The sequence below is a fragment of the Apium graveolens genome, chromosome 7, assembly GCF_009905375.1.
Source record: "Apium graveolens cultivar Ventura chromosome 7, ASM990537v1, whole genome shotgun sequence".
NCBI classification, from domain to species: domain Eukaryota; kingdom Viridiplantae; phylum Streptophyta; class Magnoliopsida; order Apiales; family Apiaceae; genus Apium; species Apium graveolens.
The window spans coordinates 70,815,415-70,841,155 of NC_133653.1; the positions used below are offsets into that span (position 1 = coordinate 70,815,415).

General features: G+C 35.7%; 1 non-coding gene across 1 annotated transcript; it reads right to left on the reverse strand.

Moving 5' to 3' along the window:
• Positions 1-9,770: 9,770 nt before the first annotated feature.
• Positions 9,771-9,877, reverse strand: LOC141676026 (small nucleolar RNA R71). Its single transcript, XR_012556640.1, has one exon. It is a non-coding gene; the product is annotated as a small nucleolar RNA R71 (small nucleolar RNA).
• Between the last annotated feature and the right edge of the window lie 15,864 nt (positions 9,878-25,741).

Below are 25,741 nucleotides of genomic sequence, written 5' to 3' on the forward strand. Positions count from 1 at the left end.
AGATAAGCGAACCGTAAAACAAATAAGTGACCAAGAGACAAGCTTGTACAAGAAGCCAGGGATTGTGACATCATCAAACCACAAGGTGTGGACAAGTGGGAGCATAATGACATGTGCAAGGTGACACAAGCATGACATAGGGAAGGAGGAGGTGTGGTTGGTTTATAACCACACAAATAAAAGGTTAATTAAGTCATTAACCAAAAACAACACAAAAATCAACCAACCAAGCAAATCATTTCATTTTCATCAAACAAAACACAAAAATATCATTCTTCCCAAGCTAGCTCTCGGCCCATTTCTTAAAATTTGAAGATCCAAGCTCCACCACTTATTATTTAGCAAGGTAATTATCCTAGCTTCTCCTAGTTAAGTTACATACTTCCTATAAGTTTAAGCTTCTAATTCCAAGCCAATCTTTTTCTATAAATCAAGGAAGAAGATGGTGAATAGTAACCTTCAAGAAATAACTTTAGTTTTCTTGGATTTTTATGAAAGATTAAGGTTATACAAGCAAGGATCAAGGTTCTTTTAGGCATTCAAAGCTCTTGGGTTGTGTTAGGAAGCTTCAAGGAGGTATAAACAACTTTCACCTTTAACTTATAGTTTGAACTTTGAGTTTTGATGAGTTTATGGATGGATTAATGTCTATATAGAAATATCCATGTATGTATAGCAAGATCCATGTATGTTAGATAGTTGGGTTGGATTTGTGGTGATTTTGGATATGAATCTTGGTTAATGGTTAATGAATCTTAAGTTATGGATTAGTAGATCATGTTTGTGGTTGAATGAGTTGGAAAACCTTGAGATTATGGACTGACTTTGCCTTTATATAAGTTGTGTTTGATGTATTGATGATGGTTGGGTGGTTTATAGTGAATTGGTAAAGAATTGGAGTGGTATAAATATTGGTAATCGCGTAAACATAGCCGTCGTAATGTCCGATTTTCTTTGGACTGTTTTTGTGCATAGCATTAGGACCCGAGAACCCCCTGCTAGATTGTGACCACTGCCATGTTTAGATAGCTCATGTTACGAGCTTCTTTTTGATATGTAGTTCGTTCGATTCCGATTTACGGTTTAGGAGAAACGACCGTTTCAAGTAACGGCGTTTCGCGAACGAAACTTTTTCCCTCGCCTTACTTTGAAATGTAGGTTAAAGACCAAAAAGGGTTAATTAATGCATGAAACATTTATGGTAAGTGTTTTAGGCAGTTGGTAAGTCACTCGCGAAGGAATCGCTTTAAAACTCGTAAAGGTTAAATTATTAAAAATGGTGGAGCCGAGGGTACCCGAGTGACTTAAGCGAATCAGTGAGCGCAAAACAAGCGTTAAAGTCTAAGTTAGTTAAAGTATAGATTCACAAGTGACTTTGGTTTAATTCCAACTTACTTATTGTTTATAGGTTACCAGACTCGTCCCGAGCCATTCGTAACCCCCAGTCGCTCAGGCAAGTTTTCTACCCGTTATACTGTTGTTGTGATGTAAATATATGTATATGCATTATCTTGTGATATTGCATGATTGTTATTAGCAAATTTTGCAATATATTGGAGTATGCTAATATGGTATATATGCATGCCTGTTTCATATTCTTGAAATATATATCTGTTGGTTCATTTGATAATACCTATGCTAGAGGATAGTTGTATCTTGCATATACCCTTAGTATAGGGACCCAAAGGTGAAAATATTTTCTAAAACCGGGAGTCGAGGATCCCGAGTAGATTTTATATGGATATGGATATATATATTTATATATATATATTTATATATATATATGTGGTTATAGTTTTCCAAACTATTAATCGAATAAGGTTTATTCGATAACTTTAAACTTTATTTTATTATTGAATATTATTTCGAATATTATTCGAGGACTTATGACTCCTTTTATATTATTTATTGAATATTATTTGAATATTCATTCGAGGGCTTATGACTCCTTTTATATTATTTATTGAATATTATTTGAATATTCATTCGAGGGCTTATGACTCTTTTATATTATTATGAATATTATTTGAATATTCATTTGAGGATCTATGACTCCGATTATGTGCTGAATTATATTCTTTATTCTATTAAAGAATAAGATGTCAATAATCAAACTTATTTTCGATTATTCAAATAAAGATAATACTTTCATATAAGTATATCTTTGGTTATTTAATACTCGTTTCAAGTATAAGTTTTAATACTTCTACTTCAATTATTTTTATAAAGATTATTCTTTATGGGAATATTATTTAATTAATAATATTCAGATATTTTCTAATATTCTGGGGACTGATTTACTTCATTAAATCAGCCTTACTCCAAACACTCTTTAAAGTGTTTTCGAGTCTTCAAAATGATTTTTAAAAGTCAGAGCGGATCCCAAAACTCATTTTTATATTTAAGATCTTCCTTTTTAAAGGGGATTTAAATACTCGCTCAAAAACCTGGGGAATCCGGCTCTGTGGTGTATTTTATATTCGCAACGAGGTTGCAGATTTGGTAAATGAATTGATTACTTGCCCAACGTTCGGGAAGTAAGCCCATCTCATTGAGTCGGCATAAGCGACAGGCCGGGGTACGGTCTATTATTGTGTAAGTGGCTGGGTGGCAGTCCATCAACGCGTGAGGGGCCGGGGTACGGTCGAGCGCGAGGTCCTAATGCGGCCAGGGTGATGACCGGTGAGGAATTCATCCATCTACAGTAGAAAAGGTTACTTATTGGTATCTTTGCCTGATCAGCAAGATATCGGGTTTATGCCAAAATTCTTTTCCTTTCCAAAATTCATTGGATGTTTCAAACTCTGTTCATACTTTGCATAACAGAGGTTCCAGGAAATGTTTAAAGGGATATATATATGTGGATATATATATATCGGGACTAAATAAAGTATCTCATAACTTTTTCATTCAATAATATTTCAAAGATTGAATCTATTCAAGTCTTATCTTGTGGTCTCATCAGTGGGATGAACTTTTGAAATTGATTATAACTTGAACGGTGGTAGTTCAAGTAGTATTTGGGAATGATATAAGTGTAGTGAAGTATTTGGTAACTTCATCTTTTAAACTTATATCTAATTAATAATTGTCTTATGAATGACAAAGATTTTCAGAAAAACGTTGAGACAAGGTTAGATATATGAGATCACCTTGCAACGATATTTTTTTTATATACAGTTATACACTGGGACTTTGTGTATATTATGCATGGAAGAGGACTTCCAATATTTTGAAAAGTATATATGTATATATATATATACTGAATATTTTGCGACTTCATCGCATTAAGTTATCAACTTGGTTCATTTCTTTTGACCAAGACTTTCATGAGTATTATGAGTAGACTCATATACTGTAAATAATTATGCATATTATTTTGGTGGGCTTGCTGCTCACCCTTGCTTTCTTCTTTCATCACACAACATCAGATAGACAAGATGAACCGGACCAAGCTCCCGATTCGCAAGAGGTTAGAAAACGTTCGGCAGTCTTCTGGAAGCGTTGATGCTGCTGTAGCTGAGGTAGGAACTACCAATAGGCTAGGCTTTCAACTTTTGATGTACCAGACTTATGTATAATATGAATTGTAATAATGGCAAATAAAATGTAAATCTATTCAGAAAACCTTTTAAGGTGTATTGGCAGATAATTGTGGAATATAATTACTTGTGGTTATATTTTTTTTGATGTTCATCTCTGAGACTATAACGGGTTGTGGTGTGTGTTAGTGTGGGGTCACAGCATAAGGTTATTCTTATTAAGTAAGTGAAGTGGTATTGTGGAATGAAAGACCGTGATGACTCGGATCCCCGACCCCGGATCTGGGGGTGTTACAATTCTCAAAGCAATTTCTCTAACTCTCTTCTTCTCCAAATCAAATATTTTCTCTCTGCAACTAAACTTAATCACAGCAATGGCACCCATAGTCAAGATCATGTCCTCAACTGGCTTTGTCTATGAAAAGAACAATTTTGTAGCTTTGGTGAACAAGCAGATTCCGGCATCTGAAGATTATCACAAGATGATGGACTTCATGTTAAACTGCAAATTGAATTATTCCATGCTTGAATCCCCAACCATCTACTATGAAGTTGTTGAGGAAATCTGGACTACTGCAGTGTTCAGTTCCAATGACAAGACTATTACCTTCACTCTCAAAGGTAATGAATATTGTGTCAACTGTTTGCCTGAAAATAACACACTTGCTTCACACATAGACACTGATGGGAGTAACATGCTAGTCTCTATGGGTTATGCTCTAACTGCCACTAAGTTAGGTGAAGTTAGAAGATTAGGTCTTAGAAAAGAATGGAGTTTTTTGTGTGACCCTTTTATCAAAGTATTTTCTGGTAAAGTCAATAATTTTGATGTTGTATCTTACTCACTGGTTAACATGCTCTATATGCTTCTTAGTGATAAGTACTTTAATTTTAGCACTTCTGTCATGTTTGAGATAGGGAGTAAGTTAGTAGATATCAAGAAGAGGTCTAAGAATATCTACTATGCTAGATTTTTCATGATGCTAGCTAATTTTTTTCTGAGAACCTCATCATTGAGAACCCAACAAACAAGTTAGATTGTTGGGTCCAGGAGAGGAGGATTATTGCTGACTTGAATAGGGCTAATCATCACAAGGATGTTGCACTTGTATACATGCCAATCATGGAGCAGCCTCAGGTAAGTGAGGTTACTATTCTTGTCTCTACCACTACTCATCCTAGTTCTTTGCCTTCAAAAGTGGAAATGGCATCTGTGAATGTGACCAAACAGATGCCTGCCCGAGTCACTAAACCTAAAATTTTTAAGTCAAAATCAAAGAAAGCCCCATGTGGTTTCTCTCAAAAGAAAAAGTTGCAAAATCTACCAAACACCAAGAGGGGAGTGTGAAGGTGAGTGAGTTAGGTGAGGGATGGGGTGAACATCAAAGAAGCCCTAAGAATAAGGTTGGAGAGGTGAGTGTTTCCCAACCCAGCCACACTATAATTTCCCAACAAACTGCAGTGCTTAAAAAAGATTTAAGCTCAGTGCTAGTTGCATCCTCCCAAAAGGATGTAACTATTGAACAAAGCTCTCAGCCAAGAGCACATGCCAAGAGGGTAAGGGACACGATCTTACCCAAAACTTATGTCAGAAAGACGAAATCTAAACCAACTGGGGATACACAGGGTGCACACATAGTGCCTACTACAGTCAAAGACTCAGTACATGCACCATCACAAAGTCAGCTTGATGTGGCTCCAACAAATATGGAGTCACAACCAGAATATTTAATCATAAAAGCACCTAATACACCAAATTCACCCACACACTCATTGGATGTAGATATGGTTCATACATCAACTCCAAATTCTCCATCTTTAACTCTCTTGGAGAAGCCAAAAATCTAAGCAAGTGAGCAGCATCTTTTAAATGATTTGTTGGCTCACTTGCCATTTCTTTCTGAGTCTACTGAAACATCTGTGCAAAATCTCAAATTAATCACCACAGATGCAACAGTAGTTTCCACTCCAAACTCATTTATTTCTTCTATCTCGACGGATATTGTTCATCCGTTGACAAGTGGTTGTCCTTCGACGGATGTGCTTAACAGCAGTCATCCGTTGACACTTAAAACTACTACTTTGACCGATGTTCCTCATCCGTTGACAGTCACTGCACCACTTCAAATCTCAACAATTGTCACAAGTGCAGATGACCTATTAGTAGCACAATCACTCTTAGGACTGAGGGAAGGGAGTGAACTGAGTGAGAGGCTGGGTTGCTCCCAGGAAAAAGGAGAGGAAATGAGTGAAATCATGCAGCCTATTTCTTCCAGCCTGGAAAAAGAGAGTGAGAGGAGTTCCACCTTAGTAGCTGGAGGTGAGGGTGTGAGGGTGGTGAGCCAAGGGGAGCCCTTGATGAAAGAAAAGAGAGATAATGAGAGAAAAGCAAGTACAATTGAATGGAAAAAGCCCATTGTAAGTGAGTTAATGGATGTCAATGAGGCTGACAAGAGTCAGCTATTTCAGCAAGAATATCAAGCTGTTTTAGACTCTGTTTCTTTTGAAGCTGAGGCATTTGCTCACCCTGTGTCAGCTTATCAAGTTCTAGCTAAACATGATAATGTGGCTGCAGAATAGATGCTTGACTTGGTGCATACAACTGCTTCAATGCAAAGAGCAAAGGATGCCATCACAGCCATGCCACCTAAAGCTGGTGATGATGTTGACTATGGAATTAGTGAATCTGAAGAGTTCTTTGGAGATGAAGATGGGGATGAAGAAATGTTCATGGACACAGGGGGAGAAGCAGGCCCTAGCTCTAGATCAAACATTCCACCGCGGGTGTTTTCTAAAGAGTGTGATGAGCAACATTTCAAGACAACTCTTTTTCACATTATTCAACAGACACACACTGCTCTTCAAGCCACTACCAATGCTAGCACCAAGAAGCTTCTACAAGTACACCTCAACTCTCTATAACTACATCAAATTCAAGCTCTTTCAACACAATCAAGATGTCACTTCTATCAAAACAGAGATTGACCAAGTCAAGAAGGATATCTCTGAAAGATTGGATGCTAAATTTCCAGATACAACAATGCTTGACATCAATAGACACTTGAGGAAGAATTCTAATCTTGCAACTAAAGTGGATTCCTTGGACAAAAGACTGAGAGCAGTTGCAGCCTCTCTCACAGCTATTCATCTACATCAAGCACATCAAACTCAGTTTCTTCAAAAGTTGGTAGATGTACAAACTTCTACCTCCACTCTACTTGATGATAACAAAAAGGGGAGAAAGATTCAATCATCCCAGTTAGTCAAGGAGGGCAAACCAGTACGGGCGAGCATGTGTTAAATGTTCAAATCAGCCAAGTAATTATTTCAGAAATTACATTACCAAAGCCACCAGTATTGGACAGCATTGATCTGATCCAAATAGCAGCTGCTAAGCTTGATTAAAAGACAAATCTCAAGATGCTTGATGTTGCAGCTGTTGAGAAGGAATTGGATGACAAGTGGAAGAAAATAGATAAAAAAATTCAGAAGAAATTTGGTCAGATACAAAAACCAGACAAGATCTTTCATCACTACTCACAAGTCAAGCAAATCTCTGTAAATGAAATAAGTCTAGGTATCTTAGAAAATGGCCAACCTTCATGCATCAAGTCTCCAAAGGCCAATCTGGTTTTGAAGCCTAAAAAGAACTATCCAAAGTTCTCAGACAAAAATCTTGTGAATCTTATGTTTGAGACACCTAGGCCAGTTGAAAAGAAGCCATTGGCAAGGTCAATTGCATTCTTTAAAGATCCAACTGATTCAGTGCTGAAAAGAAGAATTTCTAAGATCTACAAGAATGGTAAGAAAATCTGTAGGGTGGCTGGATACCCTCAATTTTTAGAATCTAAGAAGGAAGAAAAAGAAAGGATCAAGCAAGAAAAGAAGCATACTACTTTAGATGCTAAAAAGCTCATACAAAAGAAGAAGCAAGCTGCTATCTTGGCCAAACTTCAAGCTGTGAAAACTACAACTGAGATTTCTGTACAACCACCTGTGATTACTGAAGCTCAAGATCAGCAATTGTAAAATTAAGCTCAATAGAAAAGGAAATTCAGATACATATTTCATTCTAAAAGAAAATTGGACTTCAGTGATGAGGAAATGGAAGACTACATTCCCAAACAGTCTACAACTTCAACTCAAACATCCAAGCCCTCAGTGGTACATGAGGAATCTAAGGTGGAACCATTAAAGAACTTTCATGGTGAGCCTATAATTCCCAAGGATGAGCCAATAGACTGGGAAAGTGATAAGTGGATTTTATATCCATTTGGAATGCTTCATTACAAGCTTAAATTGGTGTTTTGGACTCAAGTTGTTGGTATTTTGATGTGTTTTTGTGTTATTGCATTTCAGGTATCAGTTATATGAAGAAAAGAGCTTTTAAAGGAATTATGATAAAAAGTGATCAGAATTGGAAGCCAAGTCCATTTTCAAGTTGTAGAGAATCTTGTTAGCTTCGCATGGGCAGCTGAATCGCCTAATTCTGACGAGTAGAACTCAAGTTATGGCCAAAACAAGATTCATCAGAATTTTTTCCAGAAGCTGTCTGAGCGGCCGCTCAGGTGAGCTAAGCGGCCGCTCAGGGCGCGGCTGGTCGCTGATTTCGCTGAAAAAGCCATTTTTGAGTGGAATTTGACGATTTTAAGGGTCCAGGTCCACTAGGGGCGTATATATACTTAAAAAAGGGTTTTCATCATCCGGGAAGATTTGGATACCAAGGAGAAGACCTAGAAGCACAGAACAACTCTGAAAAAGAAGATCTTGTTTTCAACTTGTAATTCTTTGAATTAGTTGTAACTTTGGATGCTCGTTTTCGTTCTTGTTGAACCTAGATCTCGTTTATTCGTACTTTAATTATTATTTAGTTTATTAAGACCTTGTTTATACCATGCTTTCATTGGAACACATGGGGACGATGAGTTCGATTATGGGCTAATCGTTGTCATGGGATTCTAGCGGATTTACTTAAGGATTTCAATAATTAATTTATTTCGATATTTTGGTGTGTGGTGATTGATTGATATCCTAGTATTGGTTGTGCTTATTCGTCTTATGTGCGTAGCTAACATATTAGATAGCGTGTTAAACTCTATTGAAGCGACAATGAATATAGAGGTTTAGAACTTGCCATGCTAGCATAGGTTCATGTATGTGTATGCATGATTAGTGGGTAACTCTAACCGTTTTACTTGCCCTATGTAATCATTATGGATAACTTGTGCTTAAACCGTTATGTTGTCAAATTCTATAGACATATAGGGTCTCAATATAATTGGTGTCTATTCAGCTTCTATCTCTTTTGTGGATGTCTGGTAGAATGGTACTCGTGCAACGAAAGTTGGCGTTTATCAGTTTCGTGTTATCTGATTAGTGTCATCACCATCACATGCTAAGGTTAAGAACGAAAAGGCTATTAAATGAAGTATTTAATGAAGTTAGAATCCCATGTTTGTCATATATATATTAATTCAACCTCAATTCTCTTAGTTAATGTTATTTAGTATAATCTCTTAGTTTAATAAAAACCCAATTTGTTATTTGTCTTAGCATTGAGCGATAACCATACATTGTTGCATAGGTGCATAAATTGAACTTAACCTAAACCAGTCTCTGTGGGAACGAATCTGATTTATATCTTATACTACTTGTGAACGCGTATACTTGCGTGAATATTAGCGCGTGTTTTCGCGCTAACATGTTTTTGGCGCCGCTGCCGGGGACTCGGTGTTAATTTTTAGTTTATGTGCTTATCATCAGTGGTCGTTAAAGTTCACTGTCTCAGATTCTTTTACTTTCACGGTTTATTTGTTTGTGTTTCAGGTACTCATTACAATGGGAGATCCAGCAGCACGAACGAGAGCCTTGATGGATTTTTCTCAACCCAAGAGCAATGACATTCACTCTAGCATTATCCGGCCAGCTATCACAGCTAATACCTTTGAGATCAAGCCTGGCATAATTCAATGGGTGCAGAATTCAATCCAGTTTGGGGGTTCTCCAACTGAAGATCCCAATATGCACATTAGGGATTTCATTGAGATCTGCGACACCTTCAAGTTCAACGGTATTTCTGAAGATGCTGTGAAGCTGAGACTGTTCCCATTCTCTCTGAGGGACAAGGCTAAGAGCTGGTTACACTCTCTACCAGCTGGTTCAATTACTACTTGGGAAGATCTTGCTCAGAAGTTTCTTACTAAATTCTTCCCTATGGCAAAGACAGCTGCACTCAGGAATGCTATTACTCAATTTGTGCAACAATCAGGAGAATCTTTATATGAAGCTTGGGAGCGCTACAAGGAGATGTTTAGGAAGTGTCCTCATCATGGAATTCCTGATTGGATGATCATCACTTTTTTTTACAATGGGTTGGGAGCACAGTCCAGACCCATGCTCGATGCAGCAGCAGGCGGAGCATTATGGGCAAAGAGCTATAAGAAAGCTTATGATCTAATTGAACTGATGGTTGCTAATGAATATCAGTATCCAACCCATAGATTACCATAGAGCAAGGTAGCAGGAGTTCTTGAAGTGGATACAGCTATGGCTATCACTGCTCAACTAAAGGCGTTATTTATGAAGATCGATTCTCTGGCTAACTGTGGTGTTAAGCAGATAATTAGTGTTTGTGAGCTGTGTGCAGGTCCGCATGTGACAGAGCAATGCGCTATATCTAGTGAATCAGCTTAGTTTGTGAGCAACTTTCAGAGATTGCAGCAACCAGTTCCAGACACTTATCATCCTGACAACTGGAATCATCCTAACTTCAGCTGGAGCAACAATCAGAATGCGATGCAACAGCCATTCCAGCAGTTTGGAAATAAGCTATTCAACCCTCCTGGTTTTCAGTAACAAATTGCACCAAAATAACAACTCCAAATTCAACAACAAAATCATGATGCAGGTCTATCTTCGAATGAAAAATCTGAATTGGAGGAGTTACGGCTTATATGCAAAAACCAGGCTCTTATATGCCAAAGCCAGGCTATTTCTATCAAGACTCTAGAGAACCAAATAGGGCAAATTGCTAATGCCTTATTGAATCGACCACCAAGATCGCTTCCTAGTGATACAGAATCCAATCCAGGCAAGAGGGAAGTTGAAGAACATGTGAACGCCATCACCTTAAGGTCTGGAAAGGTCACAAGCCCCCAAATTCAGCAAGACGAAGAGCCTGAAAAATCTCAAGATTCAGAAAATGCAGTTGTGGCTGTAGAAGAAGTGCAGAAGGAAGCAGAGGTGGAACCAAGGAAGACTACTATGGAACATACTCCTCCTGAGGGTAATACATGGGAGAAACAGATCTATCCTCCACCTCCTTTTCCTAAGAGGCTGTAGAAGAAAAAGCTGGATAAGCAGTTTGAGAAGTTTCTGGAGGTGTTCAAGAAACTTCATATCAACATACCTTTCGCTGAAGCTCTTGAACAGATGCCTAGCTATATGAGGTTTATGAAAGGTATTCTCTCTCGGAAGGTGAAGCTCGATGACTTAGAGACCGTTGCTCTAACGGAGGAATACAGTGTTGCGCTACAACAGAAGTTGCCTCCGAAGCTTTAAGATCCTGGAAGCTTCACTATTACTTGCACCATCGGAAACTTGTCGTTCGACAAGTGTTTATATGATTTAGGAGCTCGCATCAATCTGATGCCCTTATCTATCTTTAAGAAGCTTAGTCTGCCTGATCCGAAACCAACATACATGACATTCAACTAGCTGATCGTTCCATCGCTTATCCACGAGGTATAGTGGAGGATTTCTTGGTCAAGGTGGATAAACTCTTCTTCCCTGCTGACTTTGTAATTCTTGATTTCGAGGAAGATAAGAAGATTCCCATTATCTTGGGAAGACCATTCTTGGCTACAGGCTGAACTATGATCGATGTGCAAAAAGGAAAGCTTACGATGAAGGTTCATGATCAGAAGGTCACTTTTAATGTGTTCAAGGAAATAAAGTTACCCACAGAAAAAGAAGAGTGCTTTAAAATAGAGCGGGTCGACTCAGTTTTTGAAGATGAAGGAGGAGTAGAGCAACTGCAGGTTTTGAATGCACCTCCGTGGGAGAAGAAGTTGGATATGCCATTCGATTCTCTTGGGTTAGCAGAGATGAAAATTTCTCAGGAGCGTCTCGAGCCCTCTATTGAAGATGCTCCCACACTTGAGCTCAACCCACTACCCGATCACTTGAGTTATGCATTCTTAGGTGCACCACATGATAAGGGCTTGGGATATATTTTTGATGATGTAGAGAGTGGCTGGACGGATCTTCCAGTACCTATAGAGGGTTCTTCTCATGTGCCACAGACAGTTGATAGGACTGGTGTTGGGGATGCGCAGTATAGAAGAGTGACTAGGCGTATGGAAGCCATGCACGACATTTACCGTCATTTTGCTGCAAATTTGACACAGGCTTTGGGCACTATTTTCCGAGACACTAGTGGCGAGGTTGATTGGCCACCTAATCCTCCACCCGATGAGGGTTATTCTTCCGACGACTAGGTATGCCTGAAATCCTTATTATTACCTTCAATGAGGACATTGAAAATTTTAAGTTTGGGGTTGGTAATGTGAGGATTAGTAGTGTGTGTGTCCATATAGATTCATACAGATTCATATTGCATGTTTAGTTGCAGTTCATTCATATTTTTGCATGATTGTTCATTCAGGACATATTTGTTTGTTTTATGTGATTTCATATAGTTGCATTTGCATGCATATTTAGCATGATCCCTTAAGATGAACTATGATATTTGATAAGTTGATGTTGATTTCAGTGTGGTGATGACGAATAGAGGGATGTTTAATTCTTAATAAATTGATTTGCATGCCAGAAACAAATATTTTCACAAAGTCTTATAGGGTTTCTTTTGATCTAGATCATGATCATACTTGTTTGTTGTTAAGATTTAATCACTTGGTTATATTTAGAATTTGTGATATTCTCGTAATGACGTAGAAACACTTATTTTTTATCTGGAGAAAAACTTGGATTTCATCGCTAGTTCTTGTAAGGCTAGGCGTCAAATGGCTAGTAGCCGACTCATATTTTTATGAGTAGTCTAGGGTTGAATGAGATGGAGCGAAACACACTCATTCAGAAATTATTGAAAAAAAAGAAAAAAAAGTATGTGTTTATGCATAATTGATCAAGAGTGAGCTCTTTAATACTCGAGTTATTAAGTTCTAGGGGACTTTGTGCCTAGTGACCGAAGGCTTTTATAGTCTGGGATCCGCTAACCTAACGCTCGCTACATGGGTATTATTACATAAGTCTTTTGGGACCTCATTCATTGCACGTTCAAATAAGAATCTTTGCTATGTGTTCAATAATAGTGTGAATCCTTGTATAACTCTAGTAGAAAGGAGGTGATGTGAGTCATAATATGTTTATTGTCTATTCTGTGTATAAACTTTTGATTGTTTCGATGATAGATAAGTTATGGTTATTGATCTAGTATCGAGAGATATTTGTTAAGCATTCCACACACGCACATTTCTGGTTTGTGAGTTGGTTTGTGGGATTTATTCGAGCTTTGTTTAAAGTCATTGCATTCTTAGAGGCATTGGCTTATTTATTTGGTTATGGTTATTCTGAGGAGATCGATTGCATTATCATTTAGTTGCATTCATGTAGTTGCATTCATGCATTAGGTTTGTTTTATAGTTTTGAGTCTGTTTATGCTTGAGGACAAGCATCGATTCAAGTTTGGGGTGTGATAAGTGGATTTTATATCCACTTGGAATGCTTCATTACAAGCTTAAATTGGTATTTTGGACTCAAGTTGTTGGTATTTTGATGTGTTTTTGTGTTATTGCATTTCAGGTATCAGTTATATGAAGAAAAGAGCTTTTAAAGGAAATATGATAAAAAGTGATCAGAATAGGAATCCAAGGCCATTTTAAAGTTGTAGAGAATCTCGTTAGCTTCGCGTGGGCAGTTGAATCGCCTAATTCTGACGAGTAGAACTCAAGTTATGGCCAAAACAAGATTCATCAGAATTTTTTCCAGAAGCTGTCTGAGCGCCCGCTCAGAGAGCTGAGCGGCCGCTTCGAGAGCTGAGCGCCCGCTAGGGAGAGCTGAGCGGCCGCTCAGAACGTGGCTGGTCGCTGATTTCGCTGAAAAAGCCTTTTTTGAGTGGAATTTGACGATTATAAGGGTCCAGGTCCACTAGGGGCGTATATATACTTAAAAAAAGGGTTTTCATCATCCGGGAAGATTGGGATACCAAGGAGAAGACCTAGAAGCACAGAACAACTCTGAAAAAGAAGATCTTGTTTTCAACTTGTAATTCTTTGAATTAGTTGTAACTTTGGATGCTCGTTTTCGTTCTTGTTGAACCTAGATCTAGTTTATTCGTACTTTAATTATTATTTAGTTTATTAAGACCTTGTTTATACCATGCTCTCATTGGAACCCATGGGGACGATGAGTTCGATTATGGGCTAATCGTTGTCATGGGGTTCTAGCGGATTTGCTTATGGATTTCAATAATTAATTTGTTTCGATATCTTGGTGTGTGGTGATTGATTGATGTCCTAGTATTGGTTGTGCTTATTCGTCTTATGTGCGTAGCTAACATATAAGATAGCGTGTTAAACTCTATTGAAGCGACAGTGAATATAGAGGTTTAGAACTTGCCATGCTAGCATAGGTTCATGTATGTGTATGCATGATTAGTGGGTAACTCTAACCGTTTTACTTGCCCTATGTAATCATTATGGATAACTTGTGCTTAAACCGTTATGTTGTCAAATTCTATAGACATATAGGGTCTCAATATAATTGGTGTCTATTCAGCTTCTATCTCTTTTGTGGATGTATGGTAGAATGGTACTCGTGCAACGAAAGTTGGCGTTTATCAGTTTCGTGTTATCTGATTAGTGTCATCACCATCACATGCTAAGGTTAAGAACGAAAAGGCTATTAAATGAAGTATTTAATGAAGTTAGAATCCTATGTTTGTCATATATATTAATTCAACCTCAATTCTCTTAGTTAATGTTACTTAGTATAATATCTTAGTTTAATAAAAACCCAATTTGTTATTTGTCTTAGCATTGAGCGATAACCATACATTGTTGCATAGGTGCATAAATTGAACTTAACCTAAACCAGTCTCTGTGGGAACGAATCTGATTTATATCTTATACTACTTGTGAACGCGTATACTTGCGTGAATATTAGCGCGTGTTTTGCGCTAACAGAAAGCTTGCCAATTCCTGAACTAAATTTACCTATTTTTAACAAGCCAAAGAAAACAAAGATAAAAACAACCAAGAAGGTCAAGCCTGTGACTCTCAGAACCAAGATCCTAACCAAATCTCAACCTATATTCAAGAAGGGACATCTTTTATATATCTGTGACATCAAGGGGTTTTCAGATATAAACATCTACTTAGATGAATTGGAAGAAGTAAGAGGGATTCATGCTCACAGACATCTTCCTGAGAGAGTGGTGTTTAAGTACAAAGGAGGGAGAGAAATCACATTGCCTCTTCACAGGATTCTCCAGGAAAGCTGCTCTGTACTGGTAAAGGTCTTCTCATCCTTCAAGAAAAACTTTGGTTTCAATGTAACTGCAAGGAAATTGGTCCTAAAGAAGATAGAAGATCTAAGGTAATAAAGACAAGAATGCACTTCCAAGAACTCTAACAATTCCCTTCATAGGAAGTAGAGTGCATTTGAGGCCTTATTGGATGATAAAATTCATGGATGACAAGGGTGTTAAAAGATTCTTCAGACTGGATGACCAATTGAGTATCTCTAGCAATGAGACTCTATTGGAAATGCAAGAAAAGCTGGATCTATCTAAAGCTGATGAACTTGAATCCACAGACAACTCCAAAATCAAATAGAAGATAATAACATGAAGCTTGGGAAGAAATCCAGACAATAAAGGACATAGAAATCATCTTCTCACTCTAGAGGAGCACCTTGATAATGATTGTGAGAACTCTTTGAAAACTTTGCTTTGTTCAATTTTCAATAAAAATTGTAGCACTTATCAGTATTATCTACTATATCTCAATCTGTAAATTTAGGGTATTTTGTTATCATTAATTTTCTCTTACTCTATGGCTACAATTCCAATAGACATAAATTGGGGGAGATTGTTAGGAATATGTTGTGGACTTTGGACTTGATGATAAGTTGAACAAAACACCTTAGTAGATTTAACTTAGTAATTTTGTAGCTTTCAACGGATGATCACTTTCACTATTCGTTAAAAGAGTAGTTTATCTAAAATAAGTTTAGTAGCACATTTTTGTATACTTGTATAAGCTTAGTCAACTATATTTGTGAGAAATGTTCAAGTCATGTTGACTACTAGATCGATATGCAAGATAGGTTGGTCAATTATAAATAAATGATGCCTTGTAATCTTGTATAAGCGAAGTGAAGTTAAATGTCAAGAAAATAGTCTCAACAGATGTTTCATAAAGCTTCAACGGATGTTCAGTCAAGCTTCAACGGATGCTCAGATTAAGCTTTAACGGATGATCCATAAAGCTTCAACGGATGATCAGCCAGAGTACCAACGGATGATCATACATAGCTTCAACAGATGATTCAATAAAGTTCCAACGGATGTTCAAATTCAAAGATCAGTTGATAGTGACTTGACAGTCACATGCATTGATTGTATGCAAAAGGAATGTGGCAGCCTAATTACTGGTTTCAGAGAACAAAGAAGCATTACCATTTTCATGCAACTAAGAAGATATTCAAAGATGCTGGAATAGAGTAATGAAATAGCATGAAGTTAGACTAGATATAGTTTTATTTTATTATCTTGTCTTACAGTCATGTAAACTTGGTGATATATAAACCAAGTGTAGCAAGTAGAACAATTAACTAAGAAAGCTGATTTTCAGAGAAACATATAAGGCAGTATTTGTAAGAATTTCTCTATAGTTTTGTTTGTTCAACTTGTAAAGCAGCTATGAGCTATTCAAAGCTTCACAGAGTTCTCTATCTGATATATATATATATATATATATATATATATATATATATATATATATCTGGTGGATACTTTCAAATCCACCAGAAAGTTTTAAAGGTTTTGTTTTATTACTTAATATTTTGATTTCTATTATTCTTTCATTCTGCATTACAGCAAATCAAACACTGTTATATGTATTAAGTCAGAACAATTTTAAAATCTTAAAAGGAGCCAGAATTATATTTAACCCTTATTCTGTAATTCTTGTTGTATTATTAGGGAATAATAGTAGTAGAACTTACCCATCAAGTATCCTTAGGTATAGAAGCCAAGTTGAATTCAAAATAAAAGATAAAGTTTTATCCTTCCTTATGAAATCAGAATGACTTAGCCCGTAACTATAATTTTTCTATAAATTTCTATTTTGATTTAAGATATATTTCCAAAGGTTGTGGGTATTCTTAAATTAATTGAGAATTTCAAAATTTTCTCCAAATTAATTTTAATGGCTTAATTAAACTTAAGAGTTCAATGCACAATTTTCTTTTAGTCTTCATGTGATTGTCTTTTTTCTACAATAATATGCATGTTGTTCTGGAGCCTTACGTTAATAAAAAATATAACGAGGCATCTAATATCTATAATACTCTTTATTTGGATGACTCATATTTGAAGTACAACATTCATACTTGGGAGATCATAAACATTGTTACAAATAATGTCTATAATATTTTATTTCATAATACTCACATTCACATAAGAAAATAGAGTGAATTATTTAGGTAATTTCATAAAGTGCTAAATATTAATCAACCATAAAAATCAAGATATAAACATGTAATATTTTCCAATAAATTATATCTTTAGGATACATTTCATCATCACAAGATTTAAAAAATTTATTATGGCCAAAAATTAAAGTTTTCATAATCATTAATATAGATACATCCATCATGGGCATTGTAAAATTAATTAAAAAATATTATCATTTTTATAAATTTTAATACAAAGAAATAAGTGATTAGACACATAAAAACTTAATGCCACTAATTTTTACTTAATACGTATTTATGGTAAAAAAGTATCATGAAGGGATATTGAAGGGATTTTACATGACCAAACACATTAAAAATGTGTCGTGTAAAAAAATCTATTCACGGAATTTCTAGTTTTTATTATTCAAATAATTTTTTTGGGGAAATGAAAAGAATTGAACTCAAGTTTTGGTCAAACTAACTATTACAAATAATAATATCTAATATCAGTTAATTTCAAATTTTATACTTATAAAATGATAGTATAGTGCTTCCATGTATCATATACATCACAAACAAGACTTGCGCATAAATATTTATAATATAAAATTACTATTTAGTCTAATTATGCATAATACGTAAAGTATTCTAACATGTGGATAAAGTAGCATGATATCATATTGCAAAATAAAGGATTTTATTTGGGTTCTTTAAAAGCTTATTAAGATACACATAAATATAATATGGGTATAATTCTAACCGAGTCGGCTTGAATTCGGCTTGAATTCGACTTGAACTCGTTTTCAAACTCGAGCTCGAACACATTTTCGGACTCAATAAAAAATTCAAGTCGATCGGAGTTTTTTTGAGTTCGACTTGATAAACTCGAACTCGAACTCGGTTACTTTTTTCTATTTTTTTAAATATTCATATGTTTGGTAATATATGTGTCGTCCAAATATCTATTAATTTTAATTTTACAAATTAATTTGCTAGGTTTTTGTATATTCACCAGTATTATTATATTAAAATTATATTTGTTAAAAATTTTGAATTAAAATATTTTGATATAATATATTTATTTACACTTTCTCATAATCAGTGTTTTATAATTTTAATTTGAACTTTCGAAATTTAAATTGATAAAAACAATTACTTATTAGCTCCTTTTTTACCACTCTAAAAATACAAAGTCAAAATATTTATTAATTTTGTATGAGTTTGTGTTAAAAAATTAGAAGAAAATCAAAAGTTCATGGAAAAATCATGACATACCAGTACGTACCTACGACCAGTTAATGTATCTGATTTTTCAATTACCATTTCAGTTAATCTTTTGACCAACGAATATATCAATCACATGGTTAAGTTCGATTGCAAATTTTTTTATCCAATAATAAACTACAATAATAAGATGGTAACATTGCCATATACAAATTGAAATATTACTTTTAAATTATAAATGTAATTTATAAGTTGTAGCCCCATTTGCACTTCGAGACAAGTCATACCAATAGATATAATTTATACAGCTACCAATGATTCTTGGTCTTTAGTGCCAATTTTGAAAAAGCAAAAATCAAATATTTAGAAGATACAAAGTCACATACTGTTATTATTATTATTATCATATATTGTATAAGATGTATAGTATATAATAAAGATAAAATGCACCCATAAAATATTTATGAATATTAGGATATATTTTAATTTATTGGAAAAAATGATTATTGAAAATATTAAGTATGATATTCTTAAATTTTATGGTCATACTCAATGGATAAATAAGAAGAAGATATTTTTAGGTTAAACTTGAAATTAATATAATAAAATCATGTAATTTTTGTAAAATCGAAGTTAAATCTCAAAAACTCGATAATAACCCTAAGAAGATCAAAAACTCGAAAACTCGGTAAGCTCGACTCGAAAACTCGGTAAACTCGACAACTCGTTATGTTAGATATATTTGATTATGTCATGGCTAATATAATTTATGTTTAGATTTCAGATCTTACTTAACAGGACAAATCAGTACTTAACTGTTGATCAGTAATTATACTGGAAGTCAGGACTTAAGGATATCAGTACTTATATTATCAAGAGATAATCATCAGGAGATAATCATCAGAAGTTAGATATCAGAACTTAAGTGCTGAAGGATGATCAGAGAAGGACAGTAGCTGATTAAAGGAAAGAAGATCGAGATAAACATAAGAAGAGATATGCATGAAGAAGGAATTTCGTGAAGAATGGAATACTTGGAAGAAAAGATATCTGATTGATATATTTTAGGAAGCAGAATTATATTCCATATCAATTAGCGATTATCTTGTAACTGTGTAGTATATAAACACAGACATAGGGTTTACACTATAAGTGTTATCATATATTCGAGAAGATTATTCATTATAACCCTAGCAGCTCTCGTGATATTTGTTCATCACTGAGAGGTAACAGTTTCATACTGTAACAGAGTTTATTGTTTCAATAAAGTTTATTTTCTATTACTTAATATATTAAAGTTCGATTTGATTGTATTATACACTGTATTCATCCCCTCTACAGTGTGTGTGACCTAACAAGTGGTATCAGAGCCTATCTGTTAACACACATACAGTTAAAGATCCAAACACAATCATGTCGGACACAGAAACTCCAACTAAGCCTACGAAAACTGAGGAACCACCAAAGACACAAATTCAGAGTCGGTATGAGACCATCAGAGTTCCCATACTGAGACCATCTGAATATCCCATATGGAAGGTAAGGATGACCATGTTCCTGGAAGCAACAGATCCAGAATACCTTGATAGAATCAAGGAAGGCCCTCACAAACCAACCAAGCTCGCTGTTGCAGTTGCAGGTGAAGCAGCAAAGACCGTACCAAAGGAGAAGAGTGATTATACTGCTGAAGATATAGCATCAATTGCTAAGGATGCTAAGGTACGACACTTACTGCATAGTGCCATTGATAATGTAATGTCAAACAGGGTAATCAACTGCAAGACTGCTAAGGAGATATGGGATGCTCTGGAAACAAGGTGTTAGGGAACTGACACAATTAAGAAGAACAGGAAACAATACTCACTCAAGAGTATGAACACTTTGACTCAAAGACTAATGAGTCATTGAATGATTTATATGATAGATTTGTCAAACTCTTGAATGATTTGTCATTGATTAATAAAGAGTATGATCTTGAAGATTTAAACCTTAAGTTCCTGTTAGCTCTTCCTGAATGCTGGGATTTGAAGGCAACGACAATAAGAGACAACTATAATCGTGATGAAACAACTCTTGACGAAATCTATGGTATGCTCAAGACTCATGAGCTTGAGATGGAACAAAGAAGCAAGAGGAAAGGAGGAAAGTCAAGGACAGTTGCTCTTAAGGCTGAAGAAGAATTCCCCAAAGTAGCTTCCTCAAGGAAAGACAAGGGTAAAGCTCTTGTCATAAAGTCTGAAACCGAGTCATCAAGTTCTGAAAGTGATGATGACTCAAATTCTGAAAGCTTGGCTGAGACTGATGCTGATGAGGAGATGATGAAGTTGTGTGCTCTTATGGTGAAAGGAATCACAAAGATTGCATACAGGAAGTTCAGGAAGGGAAAGAAGTTTTCCAGGAAAGGCATAAGTTCTGATAAGAAGAATTTCAGAAGATCTGAAGGCAGAGGAGGAAAGTCTGACAGAGGAGATTACACCAATGTTAAATGCTATAACTGTGGTGAGAAAGGCCACATATCTCCTGATTGCAATAAGGTAAAGGGTGACAAAGGCAATGCTCTTGTCACAAAGCAGAAAAGCTGGACAGACACCTCAGACTCTGAAAGTGAGGAAAACTATGCATTGATGGTAACTGCTGATAAAGAAAGTGCTGAGAGCAGTTCTGAAGCTGCTGAAACAAAGGTACCTCAGACTACTTATGCTTTTCATACTGATGATATTAATGAGTTGAGAAGATAACTTAAAACCATGTTTGTTAGTTATAGAGATCAAACTTTAACATGTGAAAGATTAACTTCTGAAAATCTTGCATTTAAGAAAAGAAATGATTTTTTAGAAAAAGAGTTAGTCATGTTCCATCAAACTCAGAAGGATAGAGATGATGCTTTTTATGTTAGGGATGAAGTGCTAAAAATGAATGAATCTCTAAAAACTGAGTTAGAAAAGGAAAGAGAGATTATCAGGACTTGGACTAACTCTGGCAAAACAACTCAAAATTTGCTAAGTAGTGGAAACTGGAAAGAGGGCTTAGGTTATGGAGAAGATAAGAATGATAAAGGAACTGAAGAAATTAAGCCTGTTGATAAGCAAAAGCCAAAGTTAAAACCTGTTAAGTTTGTAACTGTAAAGTCTGAAAATGAGAAATCAGAAGTTACAAAGGAATTAACTTCTGACAAACTAAAACAGGAAAAGACAGCTGAAGTGAACATAGGCTTAATGACAAAGAAGCAGCTTAAGCATAAGCTGAAAGATGTTAAGAATGCAAACAAGGTAAAAACACCTAGAAAAAATAGGAATGGAAAGGAAGGTGTGAATAAAAGCAATAATTATAAACCTGTTCCTGATGCTTCTAGGAAAACATGTCATAACTGTGGAAGTTCTAACCATCTGGCTTCTTTTTGCAGGAAGAATAAGAATATTAACTCCTTACCTTCAAAATCAGGAGTTAAGAGTCAGTCTGTTGGATAAAAACCACAAAATCCTTGTTTTCATTGTGGTAGTTTATGGCATTCCATTTATACTTGTAAGGAATATCATAGTTTGTACTATGATTATTATCAAATAAAACCTTCTTTGAAGAAAGAAAATCCAACTCAGAGAGCACAATTTCAGGGGGAGCATTAGAAAATGAAGATAGCATGGATCATGGGGGAGCATCCAGTTCTAGAGAAAACCTTCCATCTGCAAGGAAGTGGACAAAATCACATATACCTGATTTGATAATTGGAAATCCTGATGCAGGTGTCAGAACTAGAACAGGTACTTCAAATGAATGTCTCTACAATTCTTTTCTCTCTCATACTGAGTCAAAGAAAGTTGAAGAAGCTCTTCAAGATGCTGATTGGGTGCAAGAAATGCAGGAAGAGTTAAATGAATTTGAAAGAAACAAAGTCTGGATCCTAGTGCCAAGACCAAAGAATAGATCTGTTGTTGGTACAAAATGGGTATTCAGAAACAAAACTGACAGTAATGGCATAATTACAAGGAATAAGGCAAGGCTGGTTGCAAAAGGATATTCTCAACAGGAAGGAATTGATTATGATGAAACATTTGCACCAGTTGCTAGGTTAGAAGCCATAAGGATATTTTTGGCTTATGCTGCTCACAAAAAGTTTACTGTTTTTCAAATGGATGTGAAAAGTGCTTTTCTCAATGGAGAATTGGAGGAGGAGGTATATGTTGAACAACCTCCAGGCTTTGTAGATACCAAACATCCAGATTATGTCTACAGGCTTGATAAAGCACTTTATGGACTTAAGCAAGCTCCTAGAGCATGGTATGAGACTTTAGCTCAGTTTTTTCTGGAAAGTGGATTCAACAGAGGAACAATAGACAAAACACTATTCTACCTCAACCATGGAAAGGACTTACTTCTGGTCCAGATTTATGTTGATGATATCATTTTTGGATCTATAAATGACAAACTTTGCAAGAAGTTTGCCAAACTAATGCAGTCAAGATATCAGATGAGTATGATGGGGGAACTTAGCTATTTTCTGGGCCTTCAAGTCAAGCAGAATGAAGAAGGCACTTTTATTTGTCAAACTAAGTACACCAGAAACTTGCTGAAGAAATTTGGAATGCAAGATTATTCAAGTGCATCCACTCCTATGGCCACTGCAACAAAACTGGATAAGGATATCCGTAAATCAGTAGATATTACTGACTACAGAGGTATGATTGGCTCTCTACTCTATCTAACTGCTAGTAGACCTGATATCATGTATGCTACCTGTCTTTGTGCAAGATTTCAAGCAGATCCAAGAGAACCTCACTTAACAGCTGTGAAAAGAATCTTTAAGTATCTTAAAGGAACAGCTGCTCTGGGATTATGGTATCCTAGAGAATCAGATTTTAAACTAATAGGTTACTCAGATGCAGATTTTGCAGGTTGCAAAATTGACAGGAAAAGCACAAGTGGAAGCTGCCAATTTCTTGGAGGCAGATTGGTTTCTTGGTACAGCAAGAAACAAAAGTCAATTTCCACATCAACTGCAGAAGCAGAGTATATTGCTGCAGGAAGCTGTTGTGCACAGATTCTTTGGATGAAGAATCCGTTACTGGATTATGGGTTAACATATTTCAAAATCCCTATTTACTGTGATAATCAAAGTGCTATTGCTATGACAGGTAATCCAGTTCAACACTCTATGACAAAGCACATCAGCATCAGGTACCACTTCATAAGGGAACATATGGATGAAGGTACAGTGGAATTGCACTTTGTTACAACAGATCAACAACTAGCAGATATCTTCACAAAACCACTATGTGAAGCCACTTTTACAAGATTGGTAAATGAACTTGGAATGGTCTCAGGTTCTTTTTCTAAATCTGTCTAGTTTTGTTCTGATGCATCAGAATTTATGATCAGTATTTACAGAATGTAATCTCTTTATTTATTATGTGCTTAATTGAAATACACGTTTAAGTACTGATTGTTGTCTGATATATATTTCTAAACTCTGATAAGTGATATGTCTGTTCAAGTAACTATTCAATCCTATGAGGATAACTGTGCTAGATACTGACCTAGTAGTCTTCAATAAACAAATGATTCCATGTCAGAAGTAATTATTTCAGTGGAAATCTTATGACACTAGTAAATTCTGATAATTGAGCTTAGTCGAGTTTACTTTGTATATCTTATTACTAAGTCACAAATTAGAATAATGCTACTCATCTGTTAAGTACTGATACTAGTAAAACTGCTGAATGTACTAAGTGCTGATAAACCTCACTTATCAAAAGAAAAAACAAAAAGATCAAAGAATAAAATCAGGTACTCCTTTGAGATCTAGAGTAAAAATGTGGAAGGGACGACCCAAGTGCATTGCTGGTATTAAGTAAATATGCATTAGAAAAGCAAAATATTTTCTTGGTGACTTTTCACACTCTATGATTACTGGAGAAATACTCTGATAATAGCATAAATTCTGATAAGCAGTCATGACTCACTTACACTGAGAAGCCACCACTGTAAAATAGAATTTCAAAAGATGCATAAAATTAGAACAAAACAGTTGAGGTGGACTCAAGCATGAACTCATTCATCAGTATGTTTCAGGACAATGACAGCTCTTTAGCAAAATTTTTAGTTATGCCTTATTTCTAAGATGTACTGAAGTGAATCAGACTTTACTCTTTGTCTGTTATTTAGCTTAATGCACACACTAATCACTCCATCTGAATGATGAAAATTTCTGTGGTGGTCTCTGTTATTTTAGATAAACAGTCATTGTGTCATTATTGCGCAAATTCTGAGGACAAGATCTGGTTGCATATTCTGATGATTAAGTTCTGAAGAGTATAACTCAGAACTTGTGTGAGGATTTACTAAGATGGGCATTCCTTTTTCGAGTTAAGAAATTATGTTCTGATGACTGTTAAGTTCTGGTTTAGGTCTAAGTTCTGATTTCTCAGTCTAATCCTTTACTTGGCTTATCTGTGAATAAAATTTGGTAACAGTCTCAGTTCGAACTAGAATATGTTGAAGTGGAAGATTAATAGTCACTATGATTAGGATTAATGGTATTCGTACTTAAACAGTCCACTGTTACTTGTTTCTTGTGCGTTTTTAAAACCATGTTTCCTCTTTCCAATGAATATTATTCTTTTTCAAAGTCTAGGGAGACGAGGTAGAATTAATTCTACCTGTCAGCATTCCATTTCTTTGCGTCTCCTGGCATTCTCTTGCCTATATAAGCAACCACTTCACATCAGCCTTTCCATCAAATTCTTCTCACACACTTATCTTCATACTTTTTCTTTCAAAAACACAATGGTCAGATACAACATGTTTTTGAACTACCAAAACTTCAATATGGAGCTAAGCTGTGCCGACTGGCAGCAGGAATGGCATGTCACAGCCATTCCTGAGGAGATATGGGACTCTGTCCCACAGGAGGTACTGACCCACCTCCTGTTCTTCTATATGGATTACCATCGCCATTTGGAGCGATTGGAGGAGGAAAGACTGGCAGCTCTCCGCCAGCAAGAGCGAATCATCAGACTCGCCATTCTGTTTGTCGAGAGTAGGAAGAAGAAATGATTTAATCTTGTCTTCTTCCTATTTTTCTTCATCATCAGCTTTGTCAGGCTTCTTAGCTAGGATTAAAGCTGTTGATGTTAGGTTTAGAAGCTTAGGGAAAATCTTGTATAAGTATTGATGTAATTTCCATTTCATGAATGTATTGTCTTGATATATTAATGAAAGTTGTTTTTACTTCAAGATTTTGTCTCTGAGTTATTTTATCTTGTGTTGATAAATCCTGA